General features: G+C 56.5%; 1 protein-coding gene across 1 annotated transcript in view; it reads left to right on the top strand.

Annotated features, from left to right (window-relative positions):
* Nucleotides 1–13,834, top strand: part of FBXL18 (F-box and leucine rich repeat protein 18) — a 65,914-nt gene extending 52,080 nt beyond the window's left edge. The window contains exon 7 of the transcript XR_009598339.1: nucleotides 1,292–13,834. The gene's annotated coding sequence lies outside the window, so the exon portion shown is untranslated. The remainder of the gene's footprint in view (nucleotides 1–1,291) is intronic.
* Nucleotides 13,835–16,542: the final 2,708 nt, after the last annotated feature.

The following is a 16,542-nucleotide window of genomic DNA, read 5'->3' on the forward strand; positions in this document are numbered from 1 at the left end:
GGGAAGAGGAAGAGGAGGGAGGGGGAGGAGGGGAGAGGAGGGAGGGGGAGGAGGGGAGTGGAGGGAGGGGAGGAGGGGAGTGGAGGGAGGGGAGGAGGGGAGGGGAGGGAGGGGAGGAGGGGGGATGAGGGGGAGGAGGGAAGAGGAGGGAGGGGAGGAAGAAGAAGGGGTAAGGAGGGAAGAGGAGGGAGGGAGTGGAGGGAAGGGAGGAGGGAGAAGGGGTGAGGAGGGGAGAGGAAGAGGAGGGGAGAGGAGGAGGAGGGGAGAGGAGGAGGGGAGAGGAGAGAGAGGAGGAGGGAGAATGAGGGGAGGATGGGGAGAAGGAGGGAAGAGGAGGGGGAGGAGAAGGGGAGATGAGGGAGGGGAGGAAGGGGAAGAGGAGGGAGGGGAGGAGGGGAGAAGAGGAGGGAGGGGAGGAGGGGAGAAGAGGAGGGAGAAGGGGTGAGGAGGGAAGAGGAGGAGGAGGGGAGTGGAGGGAGGGGAGGAGGGAGAAGGGGTGAGGAGGGAAGAGCAGGAGGAGGGGGAGTGGAGGGAGGGGAGGAGGGAGAAGGGGTGAGGAGGGAAGAGCAGGAGGAGGGGAGAGGAGGAGGGGGAGGGAGAGGGGAGGGAGAGGAGGAGGGAAGGGGAGGGAGGGGAGTGGAGGGAAAGGAGGAGGGAGAAGGGGTGAGGAGGGAAGAGGAGGAGGAGGGGAGAGGAGGGAGGGGAGGAGGGAGAATGAGGGGAGGATGGGGAGAAGGAGGGAAGAGGAGGGGGAGGAGAAGGGGAGATGAGGGAGGGGAGGAGGGGGAAGAGGAGGGAGGGGAGGAGGGGGGAAGAGGAGGGAGAAGGGGTGAGGAGGGAAGAGGAGGAGGGAGAGGAGGAGGAGGGAGAGGAGGGAGGGGAGGAGGGGGAGTGCTGCTGGGCCTTTTCTCTAGTTGAGGTGAGCAGGCTTCTCACTGCAGCGGCTTCCCTTCATGCAGAGCGTGGGCTCTAGGGCGCGCAGGCTCAGTAGCTGTGGCCCCAGGCTCTAGCGCACCGCCTCAATAGCTGTACGGGCTCAGTCGCTCCTCGGCGTGTGGGATCTTCCTGGACCAGGGTTTGAACCCAAGTCTCCTGGGTTGGTAGGCGGAGTCTTTCCCACCGAGCCCCCAGGGAAGCCCTCGCCACCCTCTCAGGTCACCACTGCTCGCCCCCGCCCCACCGTCCCCAGTAAACTTTCAGGTATGAGGTTGGGCAGGTGGGAGGGAAGGAGGGCGGAACCGGCCAAGCTGCTGAGCTCACGCATGTCATTCATTTGCTCACATTGCTACAGCCTTAGCTGACCCCAGGGGCCTGTGGAGGAAGAGAGGGTCCGCGTGCCCGCTCCCCGGAAGCCCTGCGTCTCGGCAACCTTTCCTGCAAGTCGGTTCCTGGACATCACCTTTGAGAGGTGGAACCTTCAGTCCCCTTTTACAGATGAGGAAACCAGGTCCCAGGGGAGCAGAGGCCCAGATCCCTTCCCCCACAGCCTGGCTGGCCTTTGCAGGGACAGCCTGCAGACTGTGGCCGAGGAGTTGAGGGAAAGTGAGGGAACCCCTGTGGGGAAGTGGGAAGTGACGTAGGAATGGGAAGGAGTGTAAGTGAGCAGGTGACCACCATGGGCAACTAGCATTCAAGCCCCCTGGGAGATAGCAAAGGTCACATACCTCCGAGCTCTGCCAGCTAAGGGCTAGATCAGCAAAGCACTGATCTGATCCACTAACTCCCATCCGTCAGGGTGTTAATCCTCTCCCACAGTCAAGCTGTGGGTACTAAGAAATCCCTCAGAGGTACTGATGCTGGAAGTTTAAAGTTCAACTGGCGTGATGCACACCAAAACGATAAAGGTAAGAGGATGTGGGATAGAATGTCTGGAACTTCAGCAACCATATTGTGATTGTGAGGCAGTGGCAAAAGAGAAGAGCATCAAAGTCTGAGGTGAATAAGCTCCTGAGCTGACCTGCCTGCCCACCCCCACTCCCTGCCAGGAGCACTTCTGGGTACCATGTAGCACCTGGAGGCAGAGAGGAACACTGCCATTCCTGCCCCAAGACTCCTACAATTGGGCAGGGGACACCTGAGTCCAGGCTGGGATTGGGCATCAAGGGGCCTTAGGAGTCACAAAGAGGCACCCACCGAGGAGGGGGAGCCTGGACTCAGAACCATCTCAGGAATGTTTCTTGTTTTATTATTATTATTTTTTTTTTACATTTTTTTGATGTGGACAGTTTTTACAGTCTTTTTTGAATTTGTTATAATACTGCTTCTGTTTTATTTTTTTGGCCGAGAGGCATGTGAATCTCAGCACCCCGACCAGGGTTTGAACCCTCATCCCCTTCATTGGAAGGCAAAGTCGTAACCACTGGACCACCAGGGAGTCCCTGGAGAATTTTGTGAGTTGAACTGTGTCCCCCACAGAAAAGATCCAGTGAAGTCCTAACCCCCACTTGCTGCCCATTACTGGTGAGCATGACCTTACTGGGGAGTCAGGTCCTCAAAGAGACCATCCAGTTAAGACGAGGTCGTTAGGGTGGGCCCTACTCAGTGTGACTGGCGTCCTTAAACGAGGAGGAAGAGGCAGAAGGGAAGACTGGGTGGTGGCCGGGGCCGAGACTGGAGCGACTCCACGCCTTGGGAGGGGCACTGGGTGCCCCCAGGAGCTGGGGGAGAGGCCAGGGAGGACCCCCACAGGCTTCAGAGGGAGCAGGCCCTGCTGGCTCCTTGACCGCGGACTCCTAGCCTTCAGACTGGGAGTGAGCTTGTTTCTGTCCTTCGAAGCTGCCCAGTGTGGGGCTGAGTTACCACGGCCCCCGCACGCCAGCCCAGATGTGCAGGGTGGCTGGGCAGAGGTAGGGGCTGCTCTGGAGTGACCCCTACCGGCTTCTTGGAGGAGCAGGTGTGTGTGGGGGGGGTGCGTGCACGTGTGGAGTGACCCCTACCGGCTTCTTGGAGGAGCAGGTGTGTGTGGGGGGTGTGCATGCACGTGTGTGCACGCGGGTGTCAGCCGTGCTCTGGGAAGGCTCAGGTTCTCCGCGTGATGTTTAAGTACCAGCATCAAAGCAGCCTGAGAGGAGCCGGGTGGGCAGAGCCGCGCTGCAGACACAATAAAGGCCTGGTGACGGCTATTTTTAGCCAGGGCCCCTGGCCAGGCTGCCTTGGCCCCACCGCCCTGCGTCTGAGACGCTGTGCGCCGGGCGGGTGTTGGTGTGGCGGCGGTGGGCGTAGATGTGGAGAGAACCGGAGTGGTCGCTTGCCCAACAGGCTCCTTGGCTCCCACGGAGGCCCTGTCTAGGGTGAGGGTGGGGTCGTTCTCCCAGGAGCAGCACCCGCTGAGACCCAACAGAGATTCCCCCACCCTGCAGGTGTCAGCCTTGTGGCCGGCTTTCTCTCCAGGATGCTAGCAAATCAGACTGGTGCGGATTCACCCAGCCAGGGGGTGGCAGAAAGGCTCTTGGCTTGGCCTGGCCATCTTTGTGCTCAGCTGTGTCCCACTCTTTGCGACCCCGTGGACTACAGCCCACCGGGCTCCTCTGTCCAAGGGATTCTCCAGACAAGAATGCTGGAGTGGGTTGGCATGCCCTCCTTCAGAGGATCTTCCCGACCCAGGGATCGAACTCACATCTCTCTGTCTCCTGCGTTGGCCCCTGGGCCACCCTCAGCCAGTTATCTTGGCTGAGTGGTATGTGGGATCTTAGTTCCCCAGCTAGGGATCGAACCTGTGCCCCCTGCTTTGGAAGCGCAGGGTCTCAACCAGTGGACGACCAAGGAAGCCCCGCCCTCACCCCATTTTCAGCCTTATCCCACACTGGGCATAGCGGTCTCTCTGGTTGCAATGGCTGTGCCACCAGTCGATACAAAACGTAGCACGCGGCCCCATCTTTAACTAGGCTCAGGATTTTGTGGGTCGAGAAATCAGGAAGATGCTGGGCAGTTCCTGGCAGTCATCTGAGAGCTCTGCGGGCTGGACCCAGGAAGGCTGGTGGGGCAGGCAGGTGATACTGGCGGAGGTGGGGGCCCAGCAGAGGCCCTGGGCTGGGGCCCCGATTTATGGCCTCTCCATGTGGCCAGGGCTTCCTTGCAACCAACCTGGTGGCCCCAAGTTCCTCAGACCCCTCTCTTGCCTGTCCCCAATGCGTGGACAGCCAGGCAGAAACATGTGGTCTCTCCTGACCCAGCCTCAGACCCCAGAGGCCATGCTTCTGCCCTGTTCTTTTGGTCAAAGAAGTCTCAGGCCTACCCTGGTTCAGAGCGGGGATGCATGTTCCACCTTTTGGTGGGGGCGTGTTTTGAAGCTGACACTGGCCGCAAAGAACCTCCCCAGATGTGGACGGCTGTCCACACTGGCCCCCACTCTGGGGCTGGCTGGGCCCCTGCCTACCTTCCCAGCCACATGCCACGCTCCTCCAGGTGGATGGCGCGGTGGAGGAGGATCTGGGTGAAGACCTGGGTCAGGAAGATCCTCGGGAGGAGGAAATGGCAGCCGGCTCCAGTATTCTTTTCTGGAGAATCCCATGGAGCCTAGTGGGCTACAGTCCATGGGGCCGCAAAGAGTCAGACACGCCTAAGAGAGTGAGCAGACACACAAGGTGAGAGGAGGTCCTTAGGGTGGACCCTAATCCAGCATGACTGTATCCTTTAAGAAGAGGTTAGGGGGCTTCTCTGGCAATCCATGAATCCACCTCACAACGCAGGGGACGAAGGTTCAATCCCTGGTCAGGGAACTAGGGTCCCTCATGGCCCGTATGCCCCCCAGAAAGTTAGAAGATAAAAACTTTCAGTTAAGCAAACTACATGGAAAACAAAGATGGTGAGGACTCAGAACTCATTGCTTTCTAATTCTTTTCCCACGGTTTACTTTTTTTTTTTTTCCCACTTTGGCCACAGAGTGAGACATGCCGAACTTCCCTGACAAGGATCGAACCTGTGCCCTCTGCAGTAGAAACGCAGAGTCTTATCCACTGGACTGCCAGGGAAGTCTAGGACAATTTACTCTTTTTATTTCTTGTATAATTTTATTTATTTAGTTTTTTTTTTTTGGCCATGCTGGGTCCTTGTGGCTGTGTGCCAGCTTTCTCTAGTTGCGGTACTCCGGCGTCTCATTGCAGTGGCCTCCTCGTTGCCGAGCACGGGCGCTAAGCACACAGGCTTCCCTTGTTGCAGCCTGCCGGCTCTGGAGCTCAATAGCTATGGTGCACAGGCTTGGTTGCAGGTGGGATCTTCCTGGCTCAGGGATTGAACCCTTGTCTCCTGCCTTGGCAGGCCACCAGGAAAATCCCCACCATTTCCTTTTGCTATGCTTTTGAAGCTCTTCCCATTTACTGTGTCTGTAAATACACCCCATAAAGGTAGGTCACTGCCCATCTTTGTCCAAGTCCGCGTTCAGTGGCAGCTCAAAGTCGGAAGTGTTGAAGGCACAGGGATCAGCAGACGCTCTGAACCAGTTCAACCCGTGCTGAGCGTTCACCAGTCCTTAGCACCCACTGCCGTGGTGCCCACGGGATGAGTCTGGGCGGTGGGTGGCCTGGGGTGCAGGCCTCCGGTGCGGGGTTTATGAAGCTTGTCCTCAGAAGCCCTTTTCAGCTGGCCCCCACATTTTAGTTATCTGGGGCCTGGTAAGAAGCCATCCCCGTGCTGCTGGCTCACCAGGACAGGCATTTATCTCGCTTGTGAATCTGTAGTGCGGTCAGCTCAGCCCTGCCCGACGTGGCATCTGCTGGGACATGTCCAGGGGCTGGGCGCCCACCTCCAAGGTGACCCCTGGGGATGAAGGCCGGCAACCAGAGGAGCTCAGTCTTTGGGCTCCCAAGAGTTGAACATGACTTAGCGACTGAACACCCGTTTCCTCAAAGCAGGGCCCCCCTGGGTGCCAGGCTCCCGGTGTGAAACACTCACATCAGCGTCCACTTGACGGATGAGAAGATTGAGGCTGACCAGGCTCTCAGAGGAGAAATGGACAGAGATGGGGCTTGTTCCCCCATCACCCTCCTTTGCACCCATCCACAGCCCGGTCCCTGTTGACTTAGGCCCCTGCTGCCTCCAGCCAGACTGGGCTTCCAGAATATTCTGAGCCTCTGTTGCTTGATGCTCAGGGGACAGCTCCGACTGATGGTGAATTGAGCTGACACCGTAATTTGTACCTTGAGTACGAAGACGCGGTTGTCGCCGGAAGAGACCCGAAACCCACCATGAATAATTCCTGTGTTCTCAACAGAACACCAACAAAAGGAGCCTTTGAATAAATGACACTCAGCCCACCCAGGCGTGAAGGGGAAGAGATGCCTGGGATCATCGGAGCTGGGCTCCTGTGGATGAGGTGGTAGGGTCCTGCTCCCCGGGGACAAGCCATGGCTCGTGGGCAGGCAGTCAGCAGGGCCACGGTGGGCAGGCAGGTCCACCGTCGCCTGTGCTGGCCCAGGACAGCCAGTTGCCTGGGACAGGAGGCCTTGCCCGACTCTCTCCCTTCCCCCAGGCCCTGCTGGGACACTTTTGGCCTAAGCAGAGGCTGATCTTCCAGCCTGGAATGCCTGTCTCTGCTTTTTCTGCCTAGTAAACGTCTCTTCATCCTTGAAAACCTGCCAGAATGACGTCATTCCCCTCATTCATCGAGTGGACGTTTCACTGCAGTCTACTGGGCTGGGCATGGGGGCGAGAGTAATAATAAAGTATAGGGCTTCTGGGATGGGCTATAGTATGCGTGTCTGTATGTATCATTTCTACGTGTTTTCTTTGTTTGCCTGTGCCGAGTCTTTGCTGCAGCCTGTGGGGTCTCCAGTTGTGGCATGTGACCTTTTAGTTGTGGCACGTGGGATCTACTTCCCTGACCAGGGATCAAACCCACTGAACCATCAAGGATGTCCCTGGGCTGCATTAAGGATTGAATGTCTGTGGGGTCCCCCAAATTCATGTTGCGCTCCTAACCCCCAAAGGTGATGAGGACGTGGGGGTCTTAGGGAGTTGATGAAGTTATGTTGGTAGAGCCCAAACGAATGGGGTTAGTGGTCTTGTAAGAGAGACCCTAGAGAGTCCCCAGTCCCTTTCCCCACGTGCAGACACAGCGAAGAACAGCCCTCTGTGAACCAGGATGCAGGCCTTCCCAGACACCAAATCTGCCAATGCCTCCATCTTGGACTTTTAGGCTCTAGAACTATTTCTAGGGAGAAATAAATTTCTATTGTTTAAGTCTCCCAATCTATGGTATTTTTGTTCAGTTCAGTTCAGTTCAGTCGCTCAGTCGTGTCTGACTTTTGTGACCCCATGAATCGCAGCATGCCAGGCCTCCCTGTCCATCACCAACTCCTGGAGTTCACTCAGACTCATATCCATCGAGTCAGTGATGCCATCCAGGCATCTCATCCTCTGTCGTCCCCTTCTCCTCCTGCCCCCAATCCTTCCCAGCATCAGAGTCTTTTCCAATGAGTCAACTATTTGCATGAGGTGGCCAAAGTACTGGAGTTTCAGCTTTAGCATCATTCCTTCCAATCCACCCAATCTAGGGTACTTTTGTTGCAGCAGCCCAAATGAGCTAAGACAGGCTGAATTCCCCCCAACCCCACCACATAATCCATAAGTTGAAATTCTAGCCCCAGTGCCTTGGAGTGTGTGTGTGTGTGTATGTGTGTGTTTGTGTGTGTGTGTTAGTCACTCAGTCTTGTGCCACTCTGCGACCCCATGGACTGTGGCCTGCCAGGCTCCTCTGTCCTTGGGATTTCTCAGGCAAGAATACTGCAGTGGGTGGCCATTCCCTTCTCCAGGGGATCTTCCTGACCCAGAGATTGAACCCAGATCTCCTGCATTACAGGCAGATTCTTTATTGTCTGAGCCACCAGGGAAGCCCTGTCTTTGGAGACGGGACCTTTATTTATTTATTATCTTGGCCGCACCACACGGCGTGTAGGATCTCAGTTCCCCAACCAGGGATTCAACCTGTGCCCCCTGCCCCGACAGTGGAAGGGCAGGGTCTTAACCACTGCACCCCCAGGGAAGCCGCAAGAGAAGGGAACTTTAAAGAGGCAATTAAATTAAAATGAGGTCATTGGGGTGAGCCCTAATCCAACAGGATTGGTGTCCTTACGAGAAGAGATCAGGACACAAACATGCACAGGGGAATGACCGTGTGAAGATGCAGGGAGAAGATGGCCGCCTGCAAACCAAGGAGAGAGGCCTCAGAGGAAACCAACCCTGCTGATGCCTCGGACGTCGGGCCCCCAGAAGTGTGATGAATACGCTTCTGTGGTTTCAGTCGCCCTGTCTTTGTTGTGGGGCTTCCCAGGTGGTAAAGAACCTGCCTGCCAGTGTAGGAGACGAAAGAGACTCGGGTTGGATCCCTGAGTCGGGAAGATCCCCCGGAGGAGGGTATGGCAACCCACTCCAGTATTCTTGCCTGGAGAATCCTATGGACAGAGGGGCCTGGCGGGCTCCATAGGGTGCACAGGGTCGCAAAGAGTAGGACGCGACTGGAGCGATTTAGCACGAATGTCTGTTGTGGAGGCCCAGGTGGACTGAAGCAGTCTCAGGCTTGCAGACAGTTGCAGGAGGGATGGTGGGGGCCGCTGGGAGGGAACAAGACGGTCAGGGACCTGTTTTTCAGCTCCCTCTCAGGGGCGCGGGTCGCATCCTGCTTCTTCTTTATCCCCGCCCTGCCTTTCGTCCTGCCTGGTTATGTAGAGATCCTCCTTGTCCTTTAGGTGTTTGAGGTCATCTTTGCGTGTTCAGAATGCGTTCTGTGAGAACTGCTTCATTCATAAATATATTCTTGATGGATTTGTGAGAGAAGGTGAGTCCATGTGGAACTCACTTCCTCCTACTCCGCCATCTTTTTTTTTTTAAGATTTTTTTTAAAATAATTAAAAGTCTTGATATTGTTTCTGTTTTATGTTTTGGTTTTTTTGATCGCAAGGCATGTAGGGGTCTTCGCTCCTGGACTGGGGATTGAACCCACACCCTCTACATTGGCAGGTGAAGTCTTAACCACTGGGCGGTGAGGGAAGGCCCTATTCTCTCATCTTGACTGGAGCTCCATAGAGATCCGAGTTCAAGTCCCTCCTCCATCGTCTATCACCATTCCACCCTGGGACCTTGGACGCGTCCCTTCCCCAACCTGGGCCTCCGTCTCCACGTCGTAACAAGATTCTAAGGCATAGCAGTGCGGCCGCCCACACCACGCCCAGGGAGACCAGCAAAGGCCGTGCAGGAGGACCTCTGCCTGCCAGCTGCAGCCTCAGTGACCCAGGCAGAGGTGGCCCTTTCTGAGCCCCTGTTGGCCTCTTGGAGGTGGAGACGATGTGACTGAAGCAGGGTCAGCAGCAGGTGGCCATAGGAAGGGACCCCAGAGGCGGATCCCTGCATTCAGGATGTGGGCACCGGCAGTTTATTTGGGGGGCTGCCCAAGAAAGATAGGGGAGTGGCATAGGCAAGGAAACAGCCAGAACAAGGTGTGCAATTGGGTTTTGATCATTAAAAATCGCCTATTCGCTTATTACTTTCAGTTTTCGGGTTGCTCTGGGTCTTTGCTGCTGCACAGTCTTTAGTTGCGACTTGCGGGCTTCTCACTGCAGTGGCGTTTCTGGCTGCGGAGCACGGGCTCTAGGGTGCACGGCGTCAACAGTTGCGGAACGCGGGCTCTGTCCTTGTGGCACATGGGCTTAGCTGCTCTGAGGCTCGTGGAATCTTCCCAGACCAGGGATCGAACCTGCGTCCTCCGCATTGGCAGGTGGATTCTTAACCACTGTACCACCAGGAACTCCTTTATCATTTTTTTAAAAATTGGAGTATAGTTGATTTACAATGTTGTGCCAGTCTCTGTTGAATAGCCGAGTGACTCAGTTCCACACATATGTACATTTTTTCCCCAAGGGTGGTAATTTATTTCTTTAATATTTATTTTCACTTATTTCGTGGTGCCGGATCTTGGCTGCAGCATGTGCGATTCTGATTGCCTGATCAGGGATCGATCGAACCTGGGTCCCCTGCACTGGCAGCATCTTAGCCAGTGTTATCTGTAGCCCAGTAAGAGGCAAGACCACCAGGGACGTCCTCATTCTTCTTTCTAATAGTCTCTTCCATTGTGGTTTCTGTCTGGAGATTGGATATAGTTCCCCGTGCTGTCCAGGAGGATCTTGTTTATCCATTCTAAATGAGACTGTTTGCATCCACCAATCAGCCCCAAACTCCCAGTCCATCTGTCCCTCCCTCCACCAGGGCTCAGCATGCTGGGGACCCTGGAGACCGTGTAGAACCTGGCAGGGGGCGTGGATGCCCTCACTCTAGTCAAGGGCTGCTGGGTGGGCAATGACTTCCTGCCCCTCCCACCTGCCCTGACCAAGGGAAGCCCTCCGGGTCATGGCAGCTTCTGATTGCAGACCCTCCCGTTAGGAGGGGAATGTGTGCGCTGCCCTACACTATGGGACGTCAGCCTCCTCTCCCGTCTCGCAGCTGGCTGGAGGACCCCAGTCCTCCTGTGGGAGGGGCTTCCAATTGTGTCCTGGCTCTGGGATAAGGTGGGGGTCAAAGGCCCAAGGTTGGTGTTGTGGGTGGGATTCTGTGTCCCACAAAGATGTGTTCAAGTCCTGCGCTCTGGAACCTCGGGATGCAGCCTTATTGAGACAGAGGGTCATTGCTGATGCTGTCAGTTAAGAGAGGGGGACATACTGGAGTAGGGTGGGCCTTTCATCCAGTACCACTGGTGGCCTTGTGAGAAGAGGAGATGAGGACTCCCGGGCGGCACAGTAATTAAGAGGCCACCTACCCGTGCAGGGGACATGGCTTCGACCCCTGCTCTGGGAAGATCCCACATGCTGGATAGCGACTCAGCCTGTGCTCCACACCTACCGCACCTGCGAGCTTAGACGAGAGAAGCCAGCTCCGTGATGAGAAGCCTGCGGACACGGCAGCAAAGAGCGGCCCCCACTCACCACAACTGGAGAAAGCCCGTGTGCAGCAGCAAAGGCCCAGCCAAAAATAAATAAAATAAAATAATAAAAAAAGAGGAGGCAAGGATTCCCTGGCAGTTCAGTGGTTAAGAATGTGTCTGTCAATGCCAGGACATGGGTTCCATCACTGGTTCAGGAGAGTCCACATGCCTCGGGGCAACGAAGGCCGTGCCCGCAGCTCCTGGGCTTGTGCTCCAGAGCCCCACGAGCTGCCGCTCCTGGAGCCCGTGCACCTGGGGCCTGTGGTCCGGAATAAGGGAAGCCACCACCGTAAGTCCAAGCAGCAACCAGAGAGGAGGCCCCACTCGCCGCAACCAGAGAAAGCCGGTGCACAGCCAGGAAGACCCAGTGCGGCCAAAATAAACAAATAGAAGAAACCCAGAGAGAGAACCGCTCAGAGAGGGTCGCCAGGTGAGGCCACACAGACAGAGGGCTGGCGGCCTTGGATGATGGGGGCAGAGGTCAGAGTAAAGCGGCTTTTTAAGCCAAGAAATGCCAAGAACGTTGGCCGCCGTCAGAAGCTAGAAGGGAGGCCCAGAGCAGATTCTCCATTGCGGCCCCGGAGATGGAACCAGCTCTGCTGACACCTTGACTTTGAACTTCTGGCCTGAACTGTGAGAGAGTAAATTTCTGCTGTCTGGGTGACAGAGGGTGACAACTGGACGGCATCATTGACTCAAGGGACATGAGTTTGTGCAAGCTCTGGGAGATGGTTTAGGACAGGGAAGCCTGGCATGCTGCAGTCCATGGGGTCGCAAAGAGTCAGACACGGCATAGCGCCTGAACAACAGCAACAGCCACCTAGTTTGTGGCTGCTGGCATGGCGGCCCCAGGCCAGCAACAGAGTTGACTTCAGTTGTGTCCTGGTCAAAAAGTGCCAGGGCAGTAACCTGGGGACAGGGCTGACCACAGTCCACACAGTGCCAGCTGGGAACCTGTCCTTTCCTGAGCACCTGCTCAGTACCCAGAGGGAGTGAGGTGGTGGCTACCCGGAGCATGGGGCTTCTGTGCCCCCTGGCTACCTGGGTGCCTGCGAGCGTTCAGAACCGTGTGCATCTCAGGCCCAGCTGCATGGTCATTGTAAGCACAGCCCTCCTGCTTGCTCTCAGGAAAGGAGCTCCACTTTACAGCCCAGTAAACTGAGGCGCAGAGAGGGGAAACGGCCTGTGAACGTCACATACCAAGTGAATGGCAGAATCGGGCTTGAACCCAGGTCGGCTGGCTCCTCAGATCCCTCCTGCTTCCTTCCAGGGTCATTCCATCAGCACCCCCAGCACAGGCAGCCTGGCTAGGGACAGACAGCATTGAGTTCAAACCCCACCACGGAAGGGATGACACCGCGTCTTCTTTTTCTGACCTTGCTCTGGAAGTCACGGTATCACTTCCCATGTCTGGATAGAGACACAAGATTCCACCTCCACTGGGAGAAATGTCAAGGTCACAGCATAGAAAGGGGACACATCCTTGGAGGATACAATGTGTCATGACAGCCCCTTGAGGGGCCTGGCCCCAGGCCCCTGCAGCCGTGGCATTTTATTGTCTGGAGTTGGAACTGTGACCTGGTGACCAGGTGTGGGTGGGGTGTGGTGAGGGACTGGCAGAGAGAGAACCAGAGAGGAGGAGGAGAAAGAGGAGAAGAGGGAGGCCAAGGCAGGGGAGGGACCGGAGAAAGCCTCCAGGTTTGCGGCTGGTACAAGCCCCGCCCCTGGTGAAGCTCTGCCTCTGGGCAAGGCTTTGTGGAAAAATCTCATCCATCAGTCATTCCTCAGGTCTGATTAGATCTTGCCCTTAGAGAAGAGTGTGATGGGAAGACAGCTCATTGGCAGTCTGTTTTCCGTCCAGAGTCTCCATCTTTCCGGATAAGCTGCTGGGGAGTTGCCTCTTTCTTGCTGCATGTGGCCGTAGCCTACCACGTAGAGAAAATGGAGGTTCGCAGGAGAGGATGGGGCCAATGGAAAGATAATTAAAACCTGAGAGTGAGGGAGGGCGTCCTTGACCCACCTAGGGCACTCAGGCTTCAGTAGTTGAGGCACGCGGACTCGGTGGCTGCAGCTTCCAGGCTATTAGAGCACAAGCTGGGCTCTAGAGCGCAGGCTCAATAGTTGGGGTGCACGGGGTTCGCTGCTTCGTGGCACGTGGGATCTTCCTGGATCAGGGATGGAACCTGTGTCTCTTGCATTGGCAGGGGTATTCTTTACCACTGAGCCACCTGGGAAGCCCCCTTTTTGCTAAAACAGAAATATCAATTTATTTATTTTTGGCCGCGTTGGTTCTTAGTTGAAAGCAGGAGGAACCTTCATTGTCGCATGTGGGCTTAGTAGGTAAGGCGTGTGGCCTTAATTTGCCTCGAAGCATGTGGGATCTTAGTTCTCTGACCAGGGATTGAACCTACATCCCGGGCACTGGAAGGTGGATTCTTCATCTCTGGGTCAGGGGAGTCCCTGTGCTTACTCGCTCAGTTGCTTGGGACCCCATGGACGGTAGTCTGCCAGGCTCCTCTGTCTGTGGGGATTTTCCAGGCAAGAATACCAGAGTGGGTTTCCATTTCCTTCTCCGGGGCATCTTCCCAACCCAGGGATCGAACCCAGGTATTCCGCATTGCAGGCAGATTCTTATCTCGGGAGCCGCCGGGGAAGTCCCTGGGGCCCACTTAAAACCTCTCTTTCTTGTTTTAGGTGGAGGCCCCGGGTGGCGTGGCTCCTCCTCCTGCTCCTGGGCTTTCTCCTTGGCAGTGCTCACCACGCACAGGGCTCTCTGTTAACCAGCTGTCCCCGTCTCTGGCCTGGAAGCCCCACAGGGAGGGGAATTCTGGTTCATTGTGCTCACTTTATCATCAGGCCCTAGCACAGATCCTGACGTGTACGTATTTGTTAAACAAACACAAGGGAATAAATACAAGGAATGATAAATGCTCTGGCAGTGAGAGTCCTCTGTGATGATCCTCTCTTCCCCGGGATAACCTTACATGGAGGTGGACAACTCAGGAAATCTAAGTGGCCTGGGATGCTGAGTCACCACATGGAGTTCAGCTGCCCTGGAGGGTTGCCCAGGCTCAGAGCAGACCACGTGCTGGGGAGAACACATTCGTATGAGCTGTGTTGAACTACTGAGACATTGGGGATTTTTGTCACTGTCACATAACCTAGCCCATTCTGACGATGCACCATGAACAAGAGGAGACCTGACTCCCTGGGGACTACTGGCTAGACTGCAACCCGTTCGCCCCTCTAGATGCCATCCCACTTCTGTTCATTTGTTTCAGGCCTGGCTCTTGGGATAGTATGGGAATTCCCTGGCAGTCCAGTGGTTAGGACTCTGTGCTTCCTCTGCCAAGGCTGTGTGTTCAATCCCTGGTTTGGGAACCAAGATCCTTCAAAAAAAAAAGAAAAAGAAAAACTGGGCTGGTATATTGGTTTGCTAAGGCTGGTATAACAAAAGGCCATTGACTGAAGCCACAGAAATGGATTCTCTCTCAGTTCTGAAGGCGGGAAGCCCAAGGTCACGGTGTGGGTGGCGTCAGTTCCTTCTTGACTAAGGGGCAGGATGTCTTCCTGGCCTCTGCCTCTGTCTGCGTCCCGTTCGTATTGGGACACCAGTCCTCCTCCAGTATGATCTCTTCGTCACTAGGTACAACGACCCTTCTTCCAAGTAAGGTTACACTTGGAGGTATTGGGGGCCAGGACTTGAACACATGGATTTTGGGGGGGGAGGTATTCAACACACGGCAGAGGGGCTCCACGAGGAAGGCCCAGGGGAGCTGGGCCAGGTGAGCTGGGCTGGACAGAGGAGGGTGGGGGAGAAGCCACATATTTCCAGCAGGAGAAACAGCGTAAGCAGGCCTTTCTGGCAGGGTGGCTCTAGAAGGTTCTTAAGAGACTCCCTGCGGCTGCACAAAGTATGTGAGTGCGTGTGTGCATGTGTGTGGGGGTGGGGCTGCCTCTCACTCCACTCCGGGTGGAGACAGACCAAGACAGGCAGAAAAGTGGAGGGACACGGGAAGGCGCGGCGGTGGGGGGGGGGGCAGTGGCTGTCAGGCTTGATCTTTGTGGGTTTGTTTTAGACTTTCTGCTGACTCTGGAAATGGACTGACAGGGGTAGGGGTGAGAAAGAGGCAGGAAGGCGAGGGAAGCTTTCAAAGCTGTAGCCATGGGAAATGTTTTTATTTTCTGCTTGAAAGAAAAATGCCAAAGAAGGATTAAAAAAAAACGGAGGGAGGGGGTGAAGAGAGTGAGAGAGGCTCGTGTGTGACTGACACACAGACACACACCCATGCATACACATCCTGGAAGCCTGTGGGGGTAGGAGGCTCCTTGGAGGCCTGGGAAGCAGGGTTTGGTCCTGCCGTCCCCTCCCTAGAGAGGCCACCACGGGCCTCGGAGGAGGACCGGTGAGGAGCACGAAGACGCAGAGCTGGGTTGAAACCTGTCTGGCTTGCTTGTTGTCACCCAGACTGGGTGGTCTTAGGAAGGCATCTCACTTCTGTGGCTCCCGGGGACCCCTTGGATGAGTGTGTCGCTAACAGGGGCACAGACGTGTGCAACAGAAGGTGTGTGTAAGGAGCAGAATGAATACCTGGAGGAATGCCCAGCCTGGGGTGGTATGTCAGACCAGGAGACCCCTTGGGAGACGGGAGGTGGGATTCTCCAAGGATGTGCTGAGCCCAAGCTCCTCCAGGTACAGGGAGCCCCAGGCCCCCTGAACTCCTGACCAAAGAGCCCTCCCAGCCGGGAATGGGGGCGAGGCTTCTTCAGTTAGCCTGACCTTACCCTGCCCCTACCAGGCCCGGGCCAAAGGGGCTCCCATTAACCTCTGACCCCTGTTGCCTCCCCGTCCCAGGCGAGGGCAGAAGAGGCCCCAGGAGGTGGAGAGGGTGGACGAGGCAAGGCAGGAGGCGGGTGGCAGGCTGGGTCAGTGCAGCCGGCTGTGAACCTTCTCTCAGCTAGCCGTGGTCAGGCTGGGAGCTCCCAGGGGCGCTGGGACTCCCCATTGGTATCCCCCATCGCCCCGAGCCCGGGTGGGCCCACCGCTGCTTTCTGCACCTTAGGTTTCTGGTCTGTTAAATGAGCCCGATAGCACCCATGTCAGAGGACTGTCCAAGCCTGCACGCAGCAGAGGTTCGCATAAGAAGGAATTTTCAGATGGAAGGAGAGGAAGCCCGAGCGTCCTGCTGTGGATGCAGGTGGGCTGGGCTGGGTGTGCAGGGGCCATGTGGGGCAGGGCGGCGGGCAGGGGCGGGGACGCCTCTGGGGGGCCAGGCTGCCCTCGGAATTTACTCCGGAGTTCTCAGCATGCACAGGCCTGCCGGGCGGGGGTTCAGAGGCCCAAACGGAGCTGCCAACCGGTAGCAGAAGAGGACCTGGAGGGCACTGACTCCCCATCGAGGGCCCTGGGGGGCACTGACTCCCCATCGAGAGGTGCAGCACCCCTCCCCCCGCAGCCCCCCACAAGCACACAGGCTGCCAAGCCTTCCATTAGTCACCCTGGCTGCTGACATACATAAATCCCATTAGTCATAGGCGCACACAGGCTTGTGGAGCACACCCAGGCACACCCAGACAAAGGCGGCCCCCACAGAGGCCTTGCTGTGCCCCGTGTTCCTTCCCTGGGTGCCTAGGAC

This window comes from Ovis aries, chromosome 24 (genome assembly GCF_016772045.2).
Source record: "Ovis aries strain OAR_USU_Benz2616 breed Rambouillet chromosome 24, ARS-UI_Ramb_v3.0, whole genome shotgun sequence".
NCBI lineage: Eukaryota > Metazoa > Chordata > Mammalia > Artiodactyla > Bovidae > Ovis > Ovis aries.